We start from the raw sequence: 21,090 nt of genomic DNA, 5'->3' as shown, positions 1-21,090 counted from the left end.
TCAGCTGCTCTAGGGAGACATGAGAAGGTGAAAAATTAAACGTTTATGTTGTCAAAATGGTTAAAAATCAAAAATAATTAATTTTAATTAATTAATTTTAGGTGTTTGGAAGGTGAACAACCCCTTTAAGGTGTCTAGTTGCTTCTGCACATGTTCTTGTATCTTAAGTGGACAAATTTGTCAGGTTACTTCAGAGGTGATGCAGTCATTTCTCTAAGCAGTTGGAGCAAATCTATGTAGGTTTTGACACTGCTAAAGCAGTACCATCTTCAAGGGGAACTATCGCGAAAATGAAAATTAGTATAAGCTTCCTCGTACTGAAATAAACTTTCAATAATAAATCATTAAATCAATAAAAATTGCATTGTTTCTGAAATAATCAAGTTTATCGTCACTATCCCTCTCTCAGCATCTGTTTCTTTTCATTCTGTCTTCATTCAGGAGTTGGGTATCTGATATCTATTGACAGTTTGATCCAATATATCTTAAAGGGGGGTTTCCTAGCAGATGTTTTAGAGCTCATTCAAATAACTGATTCTAGTACAAACAAAATGTAACAAAATAACTGCCTTTTGCACACATTCTGCATGTAGAGATACATGATGTCTGGTGATTTTAATAGAGTGAGTTCTAATACATCTTCTAGGCAAAGGAGCCACCTATAAGATATATTGAAACATTCATCTGACATCCAACTCCTGAATGAAGACAGAATGAGCATAAACAGATGCTGAGAGAGACATAGTGAAGATAAACTTGATTATTTCAGAAACGGTAATTTTTAATTGATTGTGTTTAGAAAGTTTTAGTATGCTGAAGCTAATATTACATTTTCATTGTTGAGATAGTTCCCCTTTAAATTGTATATAATAAAATGTGTTTGTGCCTTACAATGATGGGCACGAGTTATTGAATTAAATGCTGATGCGCAGCCCAGCAATACCTTTTTAGAGCCACCACAAACCCCAAAATAATTTTAGTTCACTTTTCATGGCAAGTCATTAGTCAGGAGCCTCAGGCTCTTCTATAATTCTTGCCTTCCCCCAACCTCTAGAAGTAGTAGTCACTTTTATCATGATGTAGGAGAAATAATTGATTAAAATATAAGGATGGTAGAAGTGATTTTGGTGTTGCACGATCTTTGTACAGTCATGAAACACCATTGTGGCTTCTGATTTCCTTACAGGTTCAGATCTAATTGTAATGTTTTCTGTGCAGGGAATTGAGTAGATGTCCAACAATTTATTTCAGAAATTATGATTGCCTTTTTGTCTACCTTTTTGCTTCCCTTATATTAACACATTCTGTATCTCTTACTAGGAAAGTTTACCTAAAATTAACTTCTGCTCGTATATAGGGACAAGTAATCTATATAAAAATGTTGTGTTCATTTCTTCATTCATTTCTTTTTTTTTTTTAAACTGAAATGTTTTATTGATTTTCCAAGGAAAAAAAAATTTCAACATGTTATTGCATGAGTTCAGTTACAGAGAATCATAAGATATCATATTGAGGCTCAAACATGAGTGAGAGAGCAATAGGATAACATGAATTAAAACGAGGAGTAATTAAAATAATAAAAGGAAAAAAAATATAAAAAATAAAAATTAAAAAATAAATACATAAATAAATTAATAATGGCGGCTGGGCTAGGTATCAGAGCAAATAAAAACAGTAATCATAGACATTTTCAAGATTGTAGGTAGCTAATTGGCCCAGAGAGAAAGTTGACAAACTATACATGCAATGCTGAGATGAGAAAGGGATCATTTTCATATGCTAACCAGGGTAACCAAATCTTATCTTCATTCATTTCTTTTGGTTTCCAGACAGCAGTTTAAATGGTTTGGTCACCTTCCAACACTTTTTTCAGTTTCGTTGTTCTCAGATAGTTTGGGGCAGATTTACTAAAGGGGCAAAGTGACTAACTCTGGCAATGGTTTGCCAGCGTTACCGTTTTTTGGTAATTTGCTAATGGGCGCAGGCATAACTTCGCTAGCGAAAGAGACAGATGCTAGCGCTCATTCACACTCTATTGCCAGGCGAATTTTCACTCTGGTGAATGGACATTACTCTGCAAATTCACGAAGATGCAGATTTTACTGAACGTAACCTCTTTCGCCAGCTCAGACCAGGCGAAGTGCACTGGAGTGCATATATTCCTCAATCATCTGTTGCTTACATCATGTTTTTAGTGGAATAAGTCCCAAAAAACGCTGGCGTCTTTTCGTTTTTTCAGAGTGATAGCCTGCAAAAGTCCTTAAATTTTTTTTGGGTAACCGGGTTTCCCCCATACATTTTCTAACATATCGAACATAAACTATACAGTGGGCTCATGTGTAGGGTTTTATAACAACTCTATTTCATTTATTAAGGTTCCTGGACTTGTGTAATGTAATGTATTTGCTGCAACATATACGTCCATTCAACTTTATCATTTCCCACCGTATGCAAATTAGCCTGAGCAAATACCTCTGCACTAGGCATAATTGACCGCTAGTGCATCTTCGCTTTGAATGCCGAAGTGACGCTAGCAAAAATTTCCCAGCATCGGGCGCCCTGGACGCAACTATGCATTTTAGTAAATTAGCGTTGTCTGAGGGAATTTTCACCTGGTGAAGTATAGCGATGGGTGCGAAGCCGCCGCTGGTTTTTTTATCGCATGTTAGTAATTTTCCCCCAAGTTTGAAATTAAGGCTTTTTCGCTTGCTTTCTATTATCTGTTTATGTTTCTGTTTTACTGAAGTGTAAATTTTTCATTTTTCACCTTATGTCTTTCTAAATCTGCTCTGGGAAGGGTGTCACTTTGGTCTTGCTAAACAGAATCCCTGGATTTTATTGTAGTGGTTATTATTGATAACAATAGCTGAATATTCCACAGATGCTGCTAATAAATGTTTCAACTAAATGTAGCAAATTGTAACGGCTCCAAATCTGCACCTGTGTTACTGAGCTGCCAGACTAAACCAGAGACATGAATATTAAACTTCAATTTTAGTAAAAGCTGTAAAAAATAAACAACATGGAGAGCAATTGAAAAACATTATTTCTCATGAACAATCTAAAAACAACTGAACTAAAAAAAAAGTGTTTGAAAGGTGAACAACACCTTTAAAGGAGAACTAAAGCCTAAGCAAAGAAGTAGGTTAGAACAGTTATACATTATGTTTTGGGCTTCTGTACTTCCAGTAACTCCCCATCGTCTTTTCTGCTCATTCACTGCACATGCTCTGTGCTGCTGTCACAGAACTTAGAGACCGACTTTAGAATATAAATGTCATAACATAAGGCTGATTAGTATTTACTACAGATAATTATTATATGGCAGCACAGAAACCAGTGTAACTAGCATCAGAATTGAATAATCAGCCTTGTAGCACCAGCTTATATTACATACAAACCTCGTTTTCTGCTAGATCATTTGTGACGACCCCTAAGCTTAGCTTCTCAACAGCTGCTCTTAGCCCACTGATCATGTGAGTGTCAGACACTTTCCAAGATGGTGAGCCCCTGTGACGAGTTAAAATCCTGGATCATTGCTGCTGTTGAGAAGCTGAAACATTAGGCTGGTACAATAAGTTCAGTATGTAAAATATGACACTTTTAGCCATATTCATTTTTAGGGTTTTGTTCTCCTTTAAGTGGCAAAACAAAAAGTGAATTGACAACCATTAAAAAAAGCAATGCATTTTTTTATTAATTGCACTTTCTTCAACAATTTTTAACTCCATTATAACTAATGCATGTAAATATTTGCTTAGGGCTATAATTTAGAAGCAGAAATAGGTGCTTCAGTAGCAAGATTCTTATTTGATTAAGGAGTTTTCACATTTAATTTTACATAGGCTTGTGGATAGCATAAAAAGAAAGAAAGAAAAACAGTGCAAACTATAGTGGCAGGCTCTGATGGTGACAAGTTAATACTGCTTCAACATGCTGAGTTGAGCAACTATATTTGGTGTCACTATATCACCAACAGTGTCTCTATAGCCAGAGAGTTTCATATGCATTTCCAATAAAGATTTCCATTCACATGTGAGAGGGCAAAATGTGTGCCATAGCCCTAAATGTCTAAATCAATTGCTGCTATATGGTATGTGCAAAAAAGGTCCTACCTCTTGGACATGAATCAGTTTGTAAAATGTAATAACTGTTTAACTGTGGGGTAAATGCCTGTAGACCTAATGTTTAATTTATTAAAATGTTCATATTTAAATGTGACGTGTGAAATTGGTCTGTATCAATTCAGTACTGACAAATCTAACCTCCTTAATATAAACTGCGGAACATGAATATAGTTAATTTATTATTTCTCTGTACTTTGATTTTAATACAGATTCATGGGACGGGTTTTGTTCTGCTCTGATTCTGGGATGAGATAATAGGGATTCTATCTGAATTGATGCTTTGTATTGCTGCATCTATAAAACAAAGCTTTGTTTGTAAACATAATTTACAGGAACATAAAGGGCATACTTTTCAGTGAAGATGTTAACTGAATACCAAGAAGAGTGGAAAAAAGCTACTTTTGTTTGCTTAATGTAATAATGTAGCTGGGGTTTCAGTGGATAATTGTGTTTCTAAATGTGTCTGATTTATAGAGCCCCCTTGGCAGCTCCCCTTTATAGTATAAGTAAGGCCAGACATTTTTTTTGCCATTATTTATTCTTGTTTTGTGTTATTGACAACTTGCCTATAAATATAAATTACAAAGACCATTTTTTCGTAAGAAAAGCTTACCTTACATTCTGCATTTAGTTTAATCTTGTACCAGGCGATTCCTGCTGGGGAGTATGTTTCAAATTATTTGTGCTGGTTCAGCCAGTAGTTTGGATGGTGCCAATTTAAAAATCCATTTTTGCTTTCCTTTAAACTACCTATTTACAATAATCTACATTATTTAGGGGCAAATTCACTAACCTCCGGAAATTCGCCAGCGACGGCTTTGCTCACATCGCTACACTTCGCCGGGTGAAAATTGACAGGACAACGCTAATTCACTAAAATGCGAAGTTGCTCTAGCGTTGGCTAATTTGCATACGGCGGGAAGTTAAATTTCAATGGACGTATATGTTGCGTATATGTTGCAGCTAATACATTACACTAAACAAGCCAGGGGAACCTTAATAAAAGAAAATAGAGTTGTTATAATGCCCTACACATGTGCCCAGTGTATAGTTTATGTGCCATATGTAAGGAAATGTAGTGGGAAGCCGTGTACCCTAAACAAATTTACAATCTTTTGCGTACATTTGAGGAGTTATTTGCTAAAACTCTAATTTATCCAATTTTTTTATTATTAAAACAAAGTCGACCTAACTCCCATCCATGAAATTTATCAAATAATCAACTCAAAAAAAGACAGTAGGGAAAAGTCTCGACAAAATCAAAGGAAATTCAAATCGTACGACTTTTTTGGATTTGATGCCTGAATCACTTTTTTTGTCACGCGAAAACCCCGACTTTTTTTGTCGACAGGTTTGAGCATTTTTGTATTCTGAATTTTAGCAGCTTTACGGTATAAACATTTCTAAAAATTCAAGGTTTTTTTTTTTTTTTGAAAATTCAAAGTTTCCTCTTTAAAAACTCAACCAGAAAAAATTGAGGTTTAATAAATAGGCCCCTAGGTGTCTTATCTTTGCTTGGCAATTGCTGATTGCTTGCTTTGTACAGCTGTTTTAAGTAAGAAGATAAAGAGTATGATATATTCAAAAAAACTTGATACACTACCTAAAGTGATGCACATGATGTTGAGACAGCACCTTGTAATACTAAGCATAAGAGTTATCAGGACCCGACAAGACTGACACCCAGCCAACAAGCAATTCAGTAGAACAGGCTAAATATGAGGGCAAACAATATACTGATATAAGCAGGTCAGTCAGTCCCAAATACATAACAGGTTTTGGCATGAAAAACACAATATTTTCAGGATTGCTAGCATAATTATGGAGATGTTTTTAGCCAACTTATATTGTTCTGTTTTATTTTTTTTTTCTTAAAGAAGCACGTCATTAGGTGTGGAAGCAGCTATGTGGATTCAAACAATCAAAAGCCATACACTTCCCTGATGATAAGTAGCAAAGGTCACACTGTCAATGAAGATTTCCATTCACCCAGGTTGTGATTAACAGTATCTAGGAGAATGTTTTTGTTTTTTTTGGACTTTTTTTAAAGCAGTTCACCTCTCATTTGAGCTAAAGAAGCTGCTCACATGAGCGACGAAATTTAAACACATAGCAAAGCTACACATTTCTTTTTAAAAAAACAAACACTGCAGCACATAACTGTGCTTATATGCAGTGCGTTTGTATGTAAAACCAGAAAGAATAAAATTCAATTAATTAGGTCAAATGTTGCACGCTATGCAACCAGTATCTAAGGGCCTTAATAAGACAAAGATCATAAGTCAAAACAGTGAAATATGTTGCATTGTATACTATAACAGCTGTCAGTGGCACTATACCTGCACTCAGGCACAAGTTATACAGAGTTGCAGAAGAGAGAGTATGTGCTTCTTTCTATAAAATGCAGGCAGAGATTAGCGCAGGTAACATCCGACCAAGACCTAAGACAAAAGTGGACAAAGCATCCCAACATATTTTACTGATCTGCCCCTGATCATTCTCATTCATGCTTTTGCAGTAGATTTCTACATTTTTCTGCAGTCTTTATTCAGCTGGAAATAAATGGTGAGTTTTCATTTGAAGCCTCTACATTTGTCAGCTGTTTAAAAGTATGTTTCCTTTAGTTCTTATCTGTGCATCCCTTAATGGGAAGTTCAGAGATAAAAAAAAAACCATTTAAGGATTGCATAAACTGCCAGTACACCATTAAAGTTGGCCATAGATGTAAAGATTTTTTAAAATATCTTTTCATTATCGTGAGACCAAGATTATCTTGAAACAATCGTGTAAATGAATGTTTTGTCCATCAAATAAAAAGACCATTTCAAGCGATATTGTCTAGTTTAAGCCAGGAAAACTGAGGGTAACTGCCTGCAAACATAGATAGATTTCACTGTGACCAATGAAAATCCTTTAACCTGGCGGATCAACTTTCCAACTGATGTCGGACGAAAAATTGTAAGATGCACGATTGTTCGATTCCCACTAACTTCACGATAATTTGACGGATTGGTTGGATTGCACTAAAAGTCCGACTGACGTTGGACGAAAAATTGTAAGATGCACGATCGTTCGATTACCACTAACTTCGCGATAATTTGACGGATTGGTTGGATTGCACTAAAATTGGTCGTTCACCACAGTTTGCAACTGTGCAGTGACCTATGGGAACCTATCACATTATTGTTTTCATTGTTAACAACTTGAGCACATGAAAGTCAGCAATACCTCTGTACTGGTACAAGCATCCTCCAAAAATAGCACGTTTTCCATTCATGTAAATTGGTAAGTGGCAGACAGGGCAGGAGGAGTGGCCTTTTTTAATGAATAGTTACAGTTCTATGTTCACAGGTAGGAGTCTTGTGCACATACAGCAGTTTCAATAGCATTATGTACGATGACAAGGTGATGGCAACTTGTCTGCCAATTAATGGTAGCTCTGCTGGGAACAAGTGGCACCTACATAGGTGTCTTAGGGTAAGGCCAGACGAGGAGATTCGGGGAGATTTTGTCGCCTGGCGACTTATCGCCACGTCTTTTGCGCGACTATCTCCCCGAACTGCCTCAGCGTTTTTTCCCCATAGGCTACAGCGCAAAATCGCCTGCGCTAATGCACACGCGGCGATGCGTTTTCAATAGTCGCCCAAAGTTGCCTGTGGCAACTTTGGGCGACTATTGAAAACGCATCGCCGCGTGTGCATTAGCGCAGGCGATTTTGCGCTGTAGCCTATGGGGAAAAAACGCTGAGGCAGTTCGGGGAGATAGTCGCGCAAAAGACGTGGCGATAAGTCGCCAGGCGACAAAATCTCCCCTAATCTCCTCGTCTGGCCTTACCCTAAAGGAAAATATGTCCTGTAAATAAGCTTCTCATTAACCCTTTGCCCAGCAGCATTTTTTAACAATTTTTGTTCTCGCTCTTCAATTTTAGTTTACTTCAGAAAACTGAATTGCAGTGAAACCTCAATCTTACATAACCCTGATTTTAAGTTGTTTTTTTTTTTGTGGTTCTACCAATTTATAATTCATTTCAGTGTGCTCTTTTCCCTGGTTTTCCCTGGCAGTTTTTCGGAACATCAGGACAACATTTGCAATATACAACATCTTATTTTGCACATCGCAATAACATACCAAGATAAAACATTCCATATATGAATACCAGGGATCTTTTAGGGTAGGACTGCATGGACATTTTTGGCGCGATCCGACAAAATGCCTGCGACAAGTTGCATGCGACAGAAATAAGGTAAGAGATAGAAATGTCGGATGAAGTTGCAGCGTTGATCCTGCGAGACACGACTGTCGGATGCAGACGCACAGCGTCTTATACCTTATTTCTGTTGCATGGGCATTTTGTCGCATCGGATCACGCCGAAAACATCCATGTAGTCCTACCCTTAAACAGTTTCATGCCCAGTATGCTTAGGATTTCTAAAGTATAGGCCATATTGAGACACAAAATGAGAATTGTGCATTTTCATGGGTGACATTTTGGCAGCTGTAAAATATGAACTTTGCATACGTTTTATATGTTGTAAGACTCCATTACAGTTCGAACACTCTAGAGAACAAATATTTTTGGAAAGTACACGATCTGACAAATCACTGGAATTTCGGAAAATCATTTTGTATGTTGCTGTTCCATACAAAGACAAAGCATCCTAAATCTAAATGCCAGGGGTTTCTGAACTGTTCCATACTCAATATGCATAGCAATAATGTGGACTGTAGAGGCACAGAATTCATCTATTGCACACAAAATTGTCGCTGGCAAAAATGAATAATCAACTACAATCCAGAGTGCAGTAAAATTACAAAGCCAATGAAGCTAATCAAAGCATTTTCTCTGCCAGTGTGATCAGTGTTCAATATTAGAGCTTTGCTTTGCTGTGCAGAACAGCCAAAGAAGCTTCTCCCTGAACAGAAGTCATCAGACCATAGAATCTATGACACTCCAGTCCCTATATCCATACATACCTCACAACTGTCCTGTTTTCTGCAGCACAGTCCAGATTTTGACAGTTCAGGCCGCAGTACCCTTTTCTTACTGAAATGTCCCATTTCTGTTTGATCTCTTGCATGGACACCAGAAAAAGATCCAATATTTCTAAAACTATATTAAATAAGACACTTTTGGCAGAGAGCCCAGAATGCTCAGCACCTGCATTTTGATACAATTATAACTACAGTGGAACCTCGATTTTACATACCCTGATTTTAAGTTTTCCCTCATTTTACATTGTTGTTTTTAGTGATGTGCGGGTAAAACCTGACCAGGACCCGCCTGCAACAACTCGCGCCTGTCTGGATCTGACTTCCAGGTTCCTTTTATAGACCTGTGCCGACCCGCCCATGACATCACAAAAGGGGCGGGGCGCGCAGCTATAAAGCCATAAGTCGGAAGCCATCATTTGGGCAGGGAGAGCAAGAGAAGAGCGCAACCCGCACCCGCCTGCCAACTGCGAAGAGGAGTGTGAGGTTGGCCCGAACCCGCCCGACCCGCGGGTAAACCCACGGGTATCAGGTCGGCCCGCATATAACTATGGGTTTTGTGGTACCACCTATATATTATGCATAATACTTTTCCCTGATTTTACATTTTCCTGGGTTTTCTGGTCCCATGAAAAAAGTAAAATGGGGGTTCTACTGTATTTAATATAAGAAAGTCTCTTGGGGAAACTGTGACTTGTAGCTTAAAGGGTAAACTGGGTAAATAGGCTGTGCAAAATAAAAAATGTTTCTAATATAGTTAGTTAGACAAAAATGTAATGTATAAAGGCTGGAGTGATTTGATGTATAACATGTCAGTCAGAACACTACTTTTCAGCTCTCTTGGTTTACACTGACTGGTTGCCCTGGTTACCAGACAGTAACCAATCAGAGACTTGAGGGGAGGCCACATGGGTCATATCTGTTGCTTTTGAATCTGAGCTGAATGCTGAGGATCAATTACAAACTCACTGAACAGAAATGTCCCATGTGGCCCCCCTTCAAGTCGCTGACTAGCTCAGAGTTATAGAGCTGAAAAACAGGAAGTTGGATTCTGTCTGTTTTATTAGACATTACTCCAGCCTTTATACATTACATTTTTGGCTAACTAACTATATTACAAACATTTTGCACAGCCTATCTATTTACCCAGTTTTTATTTTCACACTGAACTGTTCCTTTAAAGCACAAAACTGTAAAAACACAGAAAACATGATCCTAAAACTCCCAGAAATGTGTTCAAACTTTCCATAACCTGACAAATTTTGTAAAATGGATGCAGCATTTACGTAGGGGTTGTGGCCACAGAATGGGCGTTGTCAAAAAATTTGCAGTACAATTTTTTTGTCCCTCTTTCAATTTTTCAAATCTTGGGAAGTATGTCCACAGGTTGTAGGTTCTACAATCTGTGAAAGGGTAATGCCAGCGTTAAATGATCTGTTAATATCCAATTTTAAGCCAGCATGAATACATTCCTTGCTAGAGTTTCACAAGGTGTAATGCAAATAATTTGTCCTCATGCTACCAGTCCCAGATTTGTATCCAAGACTAAAAAAAAAGAGCATGGAGAACTTGTTAGCTACACTGCAAATTTTTTAAATGTTTTTTTTAAAATGTAAAATATAAAAAAAGACTAAACATATAAATTATGATTATCTATAAAGATTTCTATTTGATATGCAGGTCTATTCAGAAATTATTCATAATTCGGTACCACCCATTGGAGCATAGTGAAATTCCCTTACATTTAAACACGCACAGTTTTATCAGATTCATTAGGAGCCTTGTGCCATGTTGGATTCAAATTGAGATCCCAGCGCTGCAAAGCAGCAGTGACAATCACTCTAGCACCATGATACTTATCTTCAGGATGTTGTAGTTTTGTAATAAAAATGTACTATCTCTTTGTAAACAAAAATATGCAGAATGTTTAATGATATACTAAATTGTTTATTTGTTCAGTTGGTCTTTTTTTCTGTGTTTAGAAATTAAAGGAGAACTATCGCCTCCAAACAAAATAATCAAAATTCGCTATACCCAAAACATATAGCTTGGCTACTATCACGAAAATGAAAATGTAATATAAGCTTCCTCATACTGAAGTAAGAAACTTTCTAAATACAATGAAATAAAAAAAAATTCTGCATTGTTTCTGAAATAATCAAGTTCATCTTCACTATCCCTTTCTCAGCATCTGTTTCTCTTCATTCTGTTTTTTATGCAGCAGTTGGGTGTCAGGTGACTGACCAATATATCTTATGGGGGGCTCCCTTTCCTAGCAGATGTATTAGAGCTTGTTCAAATAACTGATTAAAACAAAATCTAACAAAATAACTGCCTTTTGCACAAATCCTGCATGTAGAGAGACATGATTTTAATAGGGTGAGGTCAGATACATCTTCTAAGCAAAAGGAGCCCCCCTATAAGATATATTGGATCATTCATCTGACACCCAACTCCTGAAAGAAGACAGAATGAGGAGAAACAGATGCTGAGAGAGGAATAGTGAAGATAAACTTGATTATTTCAGAAATGGTACAGAATTTAAATTGATTTTATTTAAAAGCTTTCTTATATCAGTATGCTGAAGCTTAAATTTTAATTTTTGTGATAGTTCCCCCTTAAGTAGCCAAGCTATATGTTTTGGGTATAGTGGATTTTGATTATTTTGTTTGGAGGCAGCACATTAAATCAGAATTGCCCAACAAGAGGCCTGCAGGTCAGATCTCAGACTGTTTTATGGCCCTGCATTCCCAAGGGCTCTATATGCTATGATATTGTAATATAATTCAGCCCACAGACATAGGTTATATGAAATAGTTGTCCCAGTATATTGCTTTAAATAAGCTAATTTGTTAAATAATGAATTCCAGTTTATTACTAATGGTGTTATTTGTTAGATCAGGACTGTTATTTACAGCTCTGTTGTCCTGAAATAACTCCGTGTTTAGCTGTTACTAGAAGTAAATTTCTACTATCCCTGTAGTGACATCTTTGAGTCAGATGCAGTTTTAGAATTTGCAAGAACTCTTTCCTGCATATTTTTTAGTTAACAATATAAATTTACTGTGACAGCTTGATATATGTACCAGAAACTGGCCGATGGCAATGAACTAATAGTCATGGATATGAGAGCAGGTCAGCTAAAGGAATTTGGTGGTTATAATATTCTTGAAAAATCTCTATTTTTAATGAAACAAAAAATAAAGCTGAGGTCAACCTCAAATAATTTGTAAATATATCCAAAAATGTACATGCAGTTAAAAAATAAGACATTGATGATGAATGAATAACCATTAAAGCATTTATATTGCTCTGGAAAAGCTTCCAATAATAGATTTGCTTTTATATATGCTTTCTCTCTCCCTTCCCCTCTTCCATAAAATGAATATTAATGCTTGAATTTTTTTGGGGAGAAATGCTTTTAAACCATTCAATATCATAAATACGTAAAGATGTAAGAATCTCTATAGCGAGATAGAACAAGCACATAGGGTCCTTACATGGCCCCTTCCCCCAGGGCCTCTCCTAGAGCATTTCTTATTTAATTGCTGGACTATAGAGACAGAGATGCTGCATGGAAAAACGAGGGACTACTCTTTGAATGAGAGTACCCAGACTACTCTACTGTTGTCCAACTAAATTGGAGATTATATATGGGAGGCAAACGCTAACTGTGTAACCTAGGCATTGAATACTGTATGATGTTCATCGCCAAACTTGGGGTCCTAGATGATGATGTAGAAACATAACCCACATGATTCTTTCTTATTTGCCAAAAAGGGCAGCACACTAGACCTAACTGCGTGTAAATGGAGAAATCTACAATCCAACAATATATCTGCTATATGGTCTCTTCAGTTGCATTATCTAGTATTGACTCTTATCTAGTTACACCCAAAATATTACAAATTCTAGGTGGTGTAAAGATACTACCCCAAGTCTTCCCTGATTATGCCCAGTGGCTCTCTTTGTGGGAGGCAAACCTAAAAATCAAGGTCCTTTATGGTGGCTTCCACAAGCAGATAGGAGAGGAAGCCCTCTCAAGCCCAGCAAACCCCCCTGAGAATTGTGCTTCATACTTGCCCATCTCTCTCCTAAAGTTCTCTCTAACAGGCTCAAAGGCATAATATGGGATCTAGTACAGCCGGATCATACTGTGTTTATGCATTCTAAAGCCACTGATTTTAACTTGAGATGTCTGTATGCTAATAGATTCAACATGATAACATAGGGCAAGGGGTTGCACAGAGAAGGTGTCACTCTATGCAGATAACATGCTAGTATATTTAGAAAACCCTAAGCAGATTCTCTCAGCCTTGCTACAAGAAGAAGAGCCTAACCCAAGTCAGCCTGACCCGTGGGTCCCTTAGTGAACTATTTACAGTTGCCAGACTGTTTAAATTATCTGGCTAGCACTATACATAGAGACCTCCATACATACACTAGCTTTAACCTTGACCCAATAGTGCAAAGCTAGACATCTGGCAGACCCATTCACTGTTTATATGAAGAAACAAATACATAAAATAAAAAATAAAATCTTTTTGAAAAATCTGTATCAAACCCCTCTATAAATGCTGTAACACCATTCACTGCATAGCAAGTTTTAGTTCTGTACAATAGTTTGTATGGAATTAGTTCTTGTATGAATGCACTCCAAAAAATCACAGTAAGTGCCTGTTTTAAGCATGAACGCAATTAATAGAGAGAGCAACAATAAAAAGAAAATACACAACTTTACAGTATTAGATCGGTGCAAAACCTACAAGCCCTGTCAAAATTTTTTTTTTTATTCCCACCAATTATCCTAGTTTGAATGAATCTGCATATTGATCTGTTGTTTAAAGGGATTGTTCACCTTCAATTTTTTTCTAGTTCATTTGCTTTCAGATCCCCAGAAAATAGACTTTTTCCAGTTACTTTCTATTTTTGACTGTGTTTCTAATATTGAATTTAAAGTGAATTTTTCACCTTTTAAAGCAGCTCTGGGAGGGTGGATCTCCAACTCTGCAAACTATTCTAAATTCATTCATTAGTTGATACATTTCTTATCCTAGGACTTGCTGAGCTGAATCCCTGAGTTTCATTAAAAATAATTGTTAGAATAGGTACAATAGTTGCTGATATTCCACAGATAGTGCTTAGAAATGTATAAAAGAAATGTAGCAAATTGTAACAGTTCAGAATCTGCTCCTGGATTACCGAGCTGCCAACACCAGAGACAGAAACGGTAAACTTTAGGGCAAGACCAGACATGCCGTTTTTACGTTAAGTTTTTAAAAAAGCTCAGACGGGCGTAAATACGCCACTGAAATCACACGTGACCGTCAACATAGGTTTCTTTTCCCAACATGCACTTCTCATTGTTCTTGTTCCTCATAATTCCGCTGGCTGGAAATAAAAAAAAAAACAGAAAAGCTATTTACATGCAAAATGGACAGAAATGATCGTCTATACACAACGTAATTATGTCACAGCCTTTGAGTTTAGTTATAACCTGCCTTATGAACATATATATTTATAAAATGTTAACATAAATTGACATTCACATTGGGTACTGTAATTGGATATACTTGAGTATTTTTTAATTGTGTAGTTTGTGTAGCTATCTTAACCATTTTTTTTAGAAGTCTTGTGCACACTACAGACTGCATCTGTCAAATCCTGTCACTGAAAATATGATTAGAAGGTTTTTGAAGTTTGTGCAATTCCATCTAACCCACAGAATCAGTCTTGGTAGCATTATGTGAACAGATCAATCTATCTCCTAGATTGTAGAACTACAATTTAAATGCTTCGTTGATCTCACATCAGATGGGTTTAAGCTTCTCTTTGCTGTAGTGTTTAAAGTAGCAGTCCTTATCTTTATTTTTACATTTACCAATTGCTTAGATACTTAACTTCCAATATCTACCATGGGCAGATTGTTTCCTGTGAACTGAATGGGAAGTGAATGTTGGATTTAGTGCACTGTGCCAGTCAATGCATCTTGTGTGCCATAGGCTTTAATTCAAACAAATACCTGGTAATTTCCTCTAGTACTGCTCTCTTGTTTAACAGTTTTTTGCAAGCAATTTGTAAGGCTGATTCCTGAACCTACACACATGAGAGGGTTTTCTGGCCCAAAATCCACTTGTACCAGGATACTGTATCCTTGAGATACCTGTCATCTCAAGGATACAGTTTCCGGAGCATGACACTTTATGTTTACTAAGTTAAATATGAAGCAGCAAAGCCTCCCAAAGGGTTCCCAGGTCGACTTTATGCTTAGGAAAAAGGGTTGCTATGTACTTCTATATGGAAACGCAGGAGACAACCTGAAATGCACCAAGTTCATACAAAAAGGCCAGTATGGGTCCTGGGAATGACATGGGCATGATTTTCATGAGGTATTGATATACCATCTAGAGTTCCTATTCAGTATGATCACATGTCAAAAGACTGCATCATTGCCTATGATACAAGTAAGGAAGTAGGTCAAAGCTGGTAGGGAGAGAATGGAGACCATATATAAATTCCCAAAGAAAGATCCTATTTACAAGTTATTCTGAATTGAGAAAGCCAGTTGGGTGACTGGTGAAAAGTCTTCAAGGAAAAAACACAGCAAGTCCAGTTGATTTGACTTATTTCTACAGATATACCATGACCTGGGTGAATGAGAATCGTCACATACATAAAGCCGCATGCTTTTTTGCTGTAATTTTGATGCTAGCTTAGTATTTTCAACTTGATTTTTATTATTATTATATTATTTTTTTTTTTTAATAGACTGATATGAACCAATGCTGCAGTAGAGTTATGAGCATAGCACTTCTTTGTTCTCTTGCTTTGGGTAAACCTTGCTATTCTGAATTGTGTGATAGACATGATAAGCTGAACAATTTTGTTGCCATGTGTGCTGTAAACAGTAAACCTTTGGCAGTTTCTTGGTATATGCACTACAGTTCATTACTTGTTTAGGGTAGACTGTTAAATGAAATCAGTGGTTCAGTAAATTGACCATACAATTTAATTTTGCCGAACTGCTCGTTTTATTAAAACTGGAAATCCTGTATGTAATGCTTGTTTATTGTTAAAATGTTACCTTTAGGCTGAATTAGCATGGTTGTCCATCCACTTTGTAAGATCTGCTGTTTTCCTCACTGAAGTGTTGATTAAGTAGTTTCCATTTGGCACTTCAGCATGCCTTGTTGTAACTTGCTGACTGTGTCAAAATTTTAGGTTAAAGGAAAAAAAAAGCTTAAAATCAGTTTTTTTCATAGAGGCCAGGAATAGAAATCTATTGAGATGTGTATAATCTCCTAAATGCACTGCTATGTCTTTTTAAACTCCTGTAAACAGATGTATGTTTACAAAAAAAATGCAATAACACTAATCTGGAGATAGAGACTTTTTAAAATTTTTTCGAAATGGTACATATCTTATATAAATGTATAGTTTTATGTGCTGCTACATTACCTTAAGGCAAAATGATGTGTTTCCCAACAATTAATCAAAAATAGTTAAAAGTATGAAAGCATGTACTTAGGACACGAGACAAAAAAAGCCTGACACGTTGCATGACTGTTGAGGCACCTACTCATAGGCTCAGCCCCAACAGGCACAAAATGTGTCAGGCTTTTATTGTATCTCATTTCCTATTAAAATGCTTTTGTACTTTTTTTTTATTGATTTTTGGGAAACTTGATTGTGGTTTACTTGGATAGTGCCTTTATTTGACTTTTAGTTGCGGCACACTGCACTATTTTCCCCTTTTTTGTATCCTGCTACATACCGTAGCCAAACAAAATGCCAATCTAGACTTAAGGCAGAATGCAAATATCATTGATTATATGTAAAATGGTAATGTGGTTGAGCATTTCTCTATGTTAACCTAAGTGCTAGTTACAAGTGTGCCTTCATTTTTCTATGTTGGTACTTTGTAGAAATCCATTTCGATTCCCACGCTAAGTTCTGTGTTGTTTCTGATTTATTTCTGGTGGTCTGCCTACTAACCTTTCATAGTAACATATATTACATTTGTTTTATCTTGTACTTCATCAGACTGTATGCTCATAGAAATTATGAAACTGCAATAAGTGTTATAAAAACAGCAGTCCGGCAAAGATAGAGAAAGAGGAACCTGCTTAGTAGGCAAAGCCTAATTCCAACATTTTTGGAAGTATATCAGTAAAAAGTACTGCTGTATAAAATTACTTAAAAGTTATACTGTCATGGAAAAACATTGTTAATAGTGCTGCTCCCGTAGACTTCTGCACTGAAATCCATTTTTCAAAAGAGCAAACTTTTTGATATTTTGATATCTGACGTAGGGCTAGGCATTGTCAATTTCCCAGGTGTCCCAGTCATATGACTTGTGCTTGATAAACTTCAGCCACTCTTTACTGCTGCATTGCAAGTTGGAGTGATTTCACCCCTAGAAGCCTGTCAAAAGAACAATGGGAAGGTAACCAGATAACAGCTTCCTGATCCAAGATAACAGCTCCCTGGTACAGCACTCAATAGTAAAAATCCAAGTCCCACCGCGGCTCCTTCAGTTACATTGAGTAGGAGAAACAATAGTCTTGTTATAAAGCAGTTCCATCATGAAGTGCTAGCTCTTTCTGAAAGCACATGACAAAATTACCTGGCATGGCTGCCTGCACACCAATATTACAACTAATAAAAATGCACTTGTTGGGTTAGGAATTACATTTTACATGGTAGAGTGAATTCTTTGCAGTGAAAACAGTGTAATTTAGAAATAAAAACGACATCTTAAAAATCATAACAGAATCCCTTTAACTGAAGAAGCTGCTTGAATGAGTGATAAAGCATTTTCACGATTACTCCAGTCCAGTTACTTTTGACATATCACTACTAGATACTGTTCATAAGTACAGTTGAAGGTTCTTACATTGAATTTTGGTGTTGCACGAACAATTGTCCTTATTTCCATGAGCCATGTATGAACCCGCACTGCTGCTAGCACTTTATGTGTCATTTGTAACACCGTGGTTAAACCATTGAAATTACTTAAAGGGGAACCAACTTTGCTATAAAAATCTGCTAAACAATAGTGAATTCTAACAAAATATTTTTTATTTTTCTCTTAACTATTGTTTATATATTTAATGGTTTACTTGAGTTCCTCAGCATGATTTTTTTTTTTGCAGCTGCAACACACACACACTACTGTGAGTCAGTAACAAGTGCTTGGCTGACCCCAGCGTGAGTCGGCAAATTGCACTGCACAACTGACAAACAGTATGGTTATAGAGTTCTCTATAGTAGGGGAAAATGTTCGGTTGCGAAAGCTCACCCATAAATTGTTTACATTTCAAAAACTATAAGAAAATTAAAGTATTAAGCATCCTCAACAGTTAAGTGGATTTTCATATTTTTTTTATAATGCAACAATTTCTCTTTTACCAGAACCATTACCATTTGCAGTTGCCACCTTTTGAAAACATAATTGTCAGTGTGACATTCTAGACTAAACTTTATTTACGACCCTTCTGTTGAAAGCAGTTTAGCAGAGCTTTAGGGTATGGCCATCTCGTCTCTTATTCTGTAAAATGCATTGTGCCACTGTGTGACATGCCTTAAGCTTATAAATGTGCAGATATGTAAAATGCATAAATAACAAAATCTAGGCATGTTATGAAACAGCGCATATGTTTGATCTTAGTAAAACTATCATTCTCTTAAATATTCTTGCAAACGTTCAATCTTATTTTTAACACCACGTATATAAACAAATATAATAATTGGCTAATCATGCTGCATTACTCTGTACTCTGCACCATGGAAATTATTTCTTATTGGTGTGTTCATGATTGCTTCTGTTTTCAGAATCCTAGACCCATTGCATAAATAGAATTAAAGATCAGGGCACGCTTTATGTAAAGCTCTCATTTTCAGTGGTGTCTGGTAAGCCAGTAGCTAGCTATGTTGAAGTCTGATATCTTACATTTTACATAGTGAATAATGTAGCCCCTACTGTGATTTATATAGTGAATAAAGTACCCCCTCTTGTAAAATATAAGGATATTATAAGTTACCGAGGAGTTTCATGACCATATAAAAACACAAGGCCGAAGGCTGAGTGTTTTTATACAGGTCATGGAACTCCGAGGTAACTTATAATATCCTCATATTTTACAACTGGGGGTCCTTTATTAATTATAATACACAAATTTTAGTGAGTCATGTGACAGAAATTACATCACTACTCACCGTTTATAACGGATGACATCACTACTCACCGTTTATAAGGATATAATTTACAAGATATTCATGGCTTTTGTGTATTATAAAGATATTAGATACTCTTGATTAACCTATATACATTTAACTGTAGATAATAATGAATAATGTACCCCCTGCTAAAACTTCTTATAAAGATATTAGAAATCACTGAGGAGTTACCATATAGGAGGGTGAGTCTGCAGGCCGAATGCTTTTATACAGGTCACGCAACTTTGCGGTAACTTTTAATATCTTTATAAGACGTTTTAGCAGGGGGTACATTATTCATTATAATCTACAATTAAATATATGTTAATCAAGAGCTTCCTCTCTCTCTGCTGCAGAAAAATGCCTGGTACATATGTAGCATAGGATATGATTCTCGAGTGCTTTTTTATTAAACCATAATTATTATGTTAGACTTTTAAGTAAATATAATAAAATAAAAATATAATCCGCAAAGTAAGCTTGATAAACACCCGTTTTGAAGAGTTTAGACTGGCATGCTATTGAAGGAGGGAATTGCACTGGAATTGTGCAACAGCTGTTTGAATCTCTCACTACTTGTCCAGTCACTCTTTATTTTACCAGAAGTGAGCAAACTGGATATAATAGGGAAGTTTTTCTAATTTGAAAATGAAGGAAAGGGAAAATAATGAATTGCAGGATTTAGATGATGACAGAGGAATGTAAAAAAAAAAAAAGATATTGGCGTAGAAAGAAGGATAAGAGGGACATTAGTAAAAGAGAGATGGTAAAATGGAAAGAGGCAAAGAAGTTTGCAAAACAATAGGCATGGTATGAATAAAAACGAATAAAATGAAAAAAACACACAAGTGGTTTATTTGTGCCACAAAACAGGCAATGTCTTGGGCTTAGCCAACCCTTTATCAAGCTAAGAACGAAACGTTGCCTGTTTTGTGGCACAAATAAACCACTTATTTTCCCTTATCGGAGTGCTGCTGAAACATTTTCTGTCATAACAGGAAGGAGGTAATTAAAATGGCCTAGGTAGATCAGACCAAAAAGAAAAGTCAAGAGCTAGGAGATAACTCTAGTTTATGGGCAGAAAGAAGGGAAATCAGGAGTATAAAAAACAAATGGTAAAGAGAAGAATAGAAGAAGGGTAAAGCTGAAGAGAAGGAAAACAAATAAAGAAAATTAAGCAGAAATTATACATTTTTCAAGAAGAGAATTGATACGAGTTCAAGAAGGAAATTAAGTAGTGGAGGGGCCTGAATAAATTCAAACATCCTGGCTTAGGACAAGGAACAGATTGTTGTGATCTTCTTTTACATATGGTAGATATGGAATAATTATTAGTATTTAATATGGAAAAGGTAGCAAGTATTATTGTGATTCACCTGGAAACTTTCTCCGCCTGGTATTCTGCAGAGCAGATTGGTGAACCAAGGGCAGAAGTACTATATATATTTTCTTCTTCTCGGATGTTTTTTCTTAAATGCATATACTTTCTACTTGTTTTATAGAAGTAATAAATACCCAAATTTGTCCTTTTTAGATCACCTTAATAATGACTGTATTTAAATTGTATTCAACTGGGCAGTGCAGATAAGTAGCCCCCAGTGCCTAACTGTTTGGAAAGCCTTTAAAATTTGAATTTAAATACTAGAGGGGCAGCCACAGACACCAAACTTACAGAACTATTTGTCTACAAAAGCAGATCCCATGATTAAAATGTGCTCAAGCTTAGGCCCACGTCACATTGCCATCAGGCAGAAAA

The 21,090-nt window shown here is 36.3% G+C and overlaps 1 protein-coding gene across 7 annotated transcripts in view; it reads left to right on the top strand.

Annotated features, from left to right (window-relative positions):
• tcf12.L (transcription factor 12 (HTF4, helix-loop-helix transcription factors 4) L homeolog) overlaps nucleotides 1–21,090 on the top strand; it is a 133,941-nt gene that overhangs the window by 12,046 nt on the left and 100,805 nt on the right. Inside the window, exon 1 of one of the 7 annotated variants that reach the window (XM_041586766.1) lies at nucleotides 9,516–9,648. The exons of the other annotated variants lie outside the window; for them this stretch is intronic. The gene's annotated coding sequence lies outside the window, so the exon portion shown is untranslated. Of the gene's footprint in view, nucleotides 1–9,515; nucleotides 9,649–21,090 lie in introns of those variants that run through there. 7 annotated transcript variants of the gene reach the window in all.

This window comes from Xenopus laevis, chromosome 3L, assembly GCF_017654675.1.
Source record: "Xenopus laevis strain J_2021 chromosome 3L, Xenopus_laevis_v10.1, whole genome shotgun sequence".
NCBI lineage: Eukaryota > Metazoa > Chordata > Amphibia > Anura > Pipidae > Xenopus > Xenopus laevis.
This window is presented reverse-complemented; position numbering and strand designations above follow the sequence as displayed.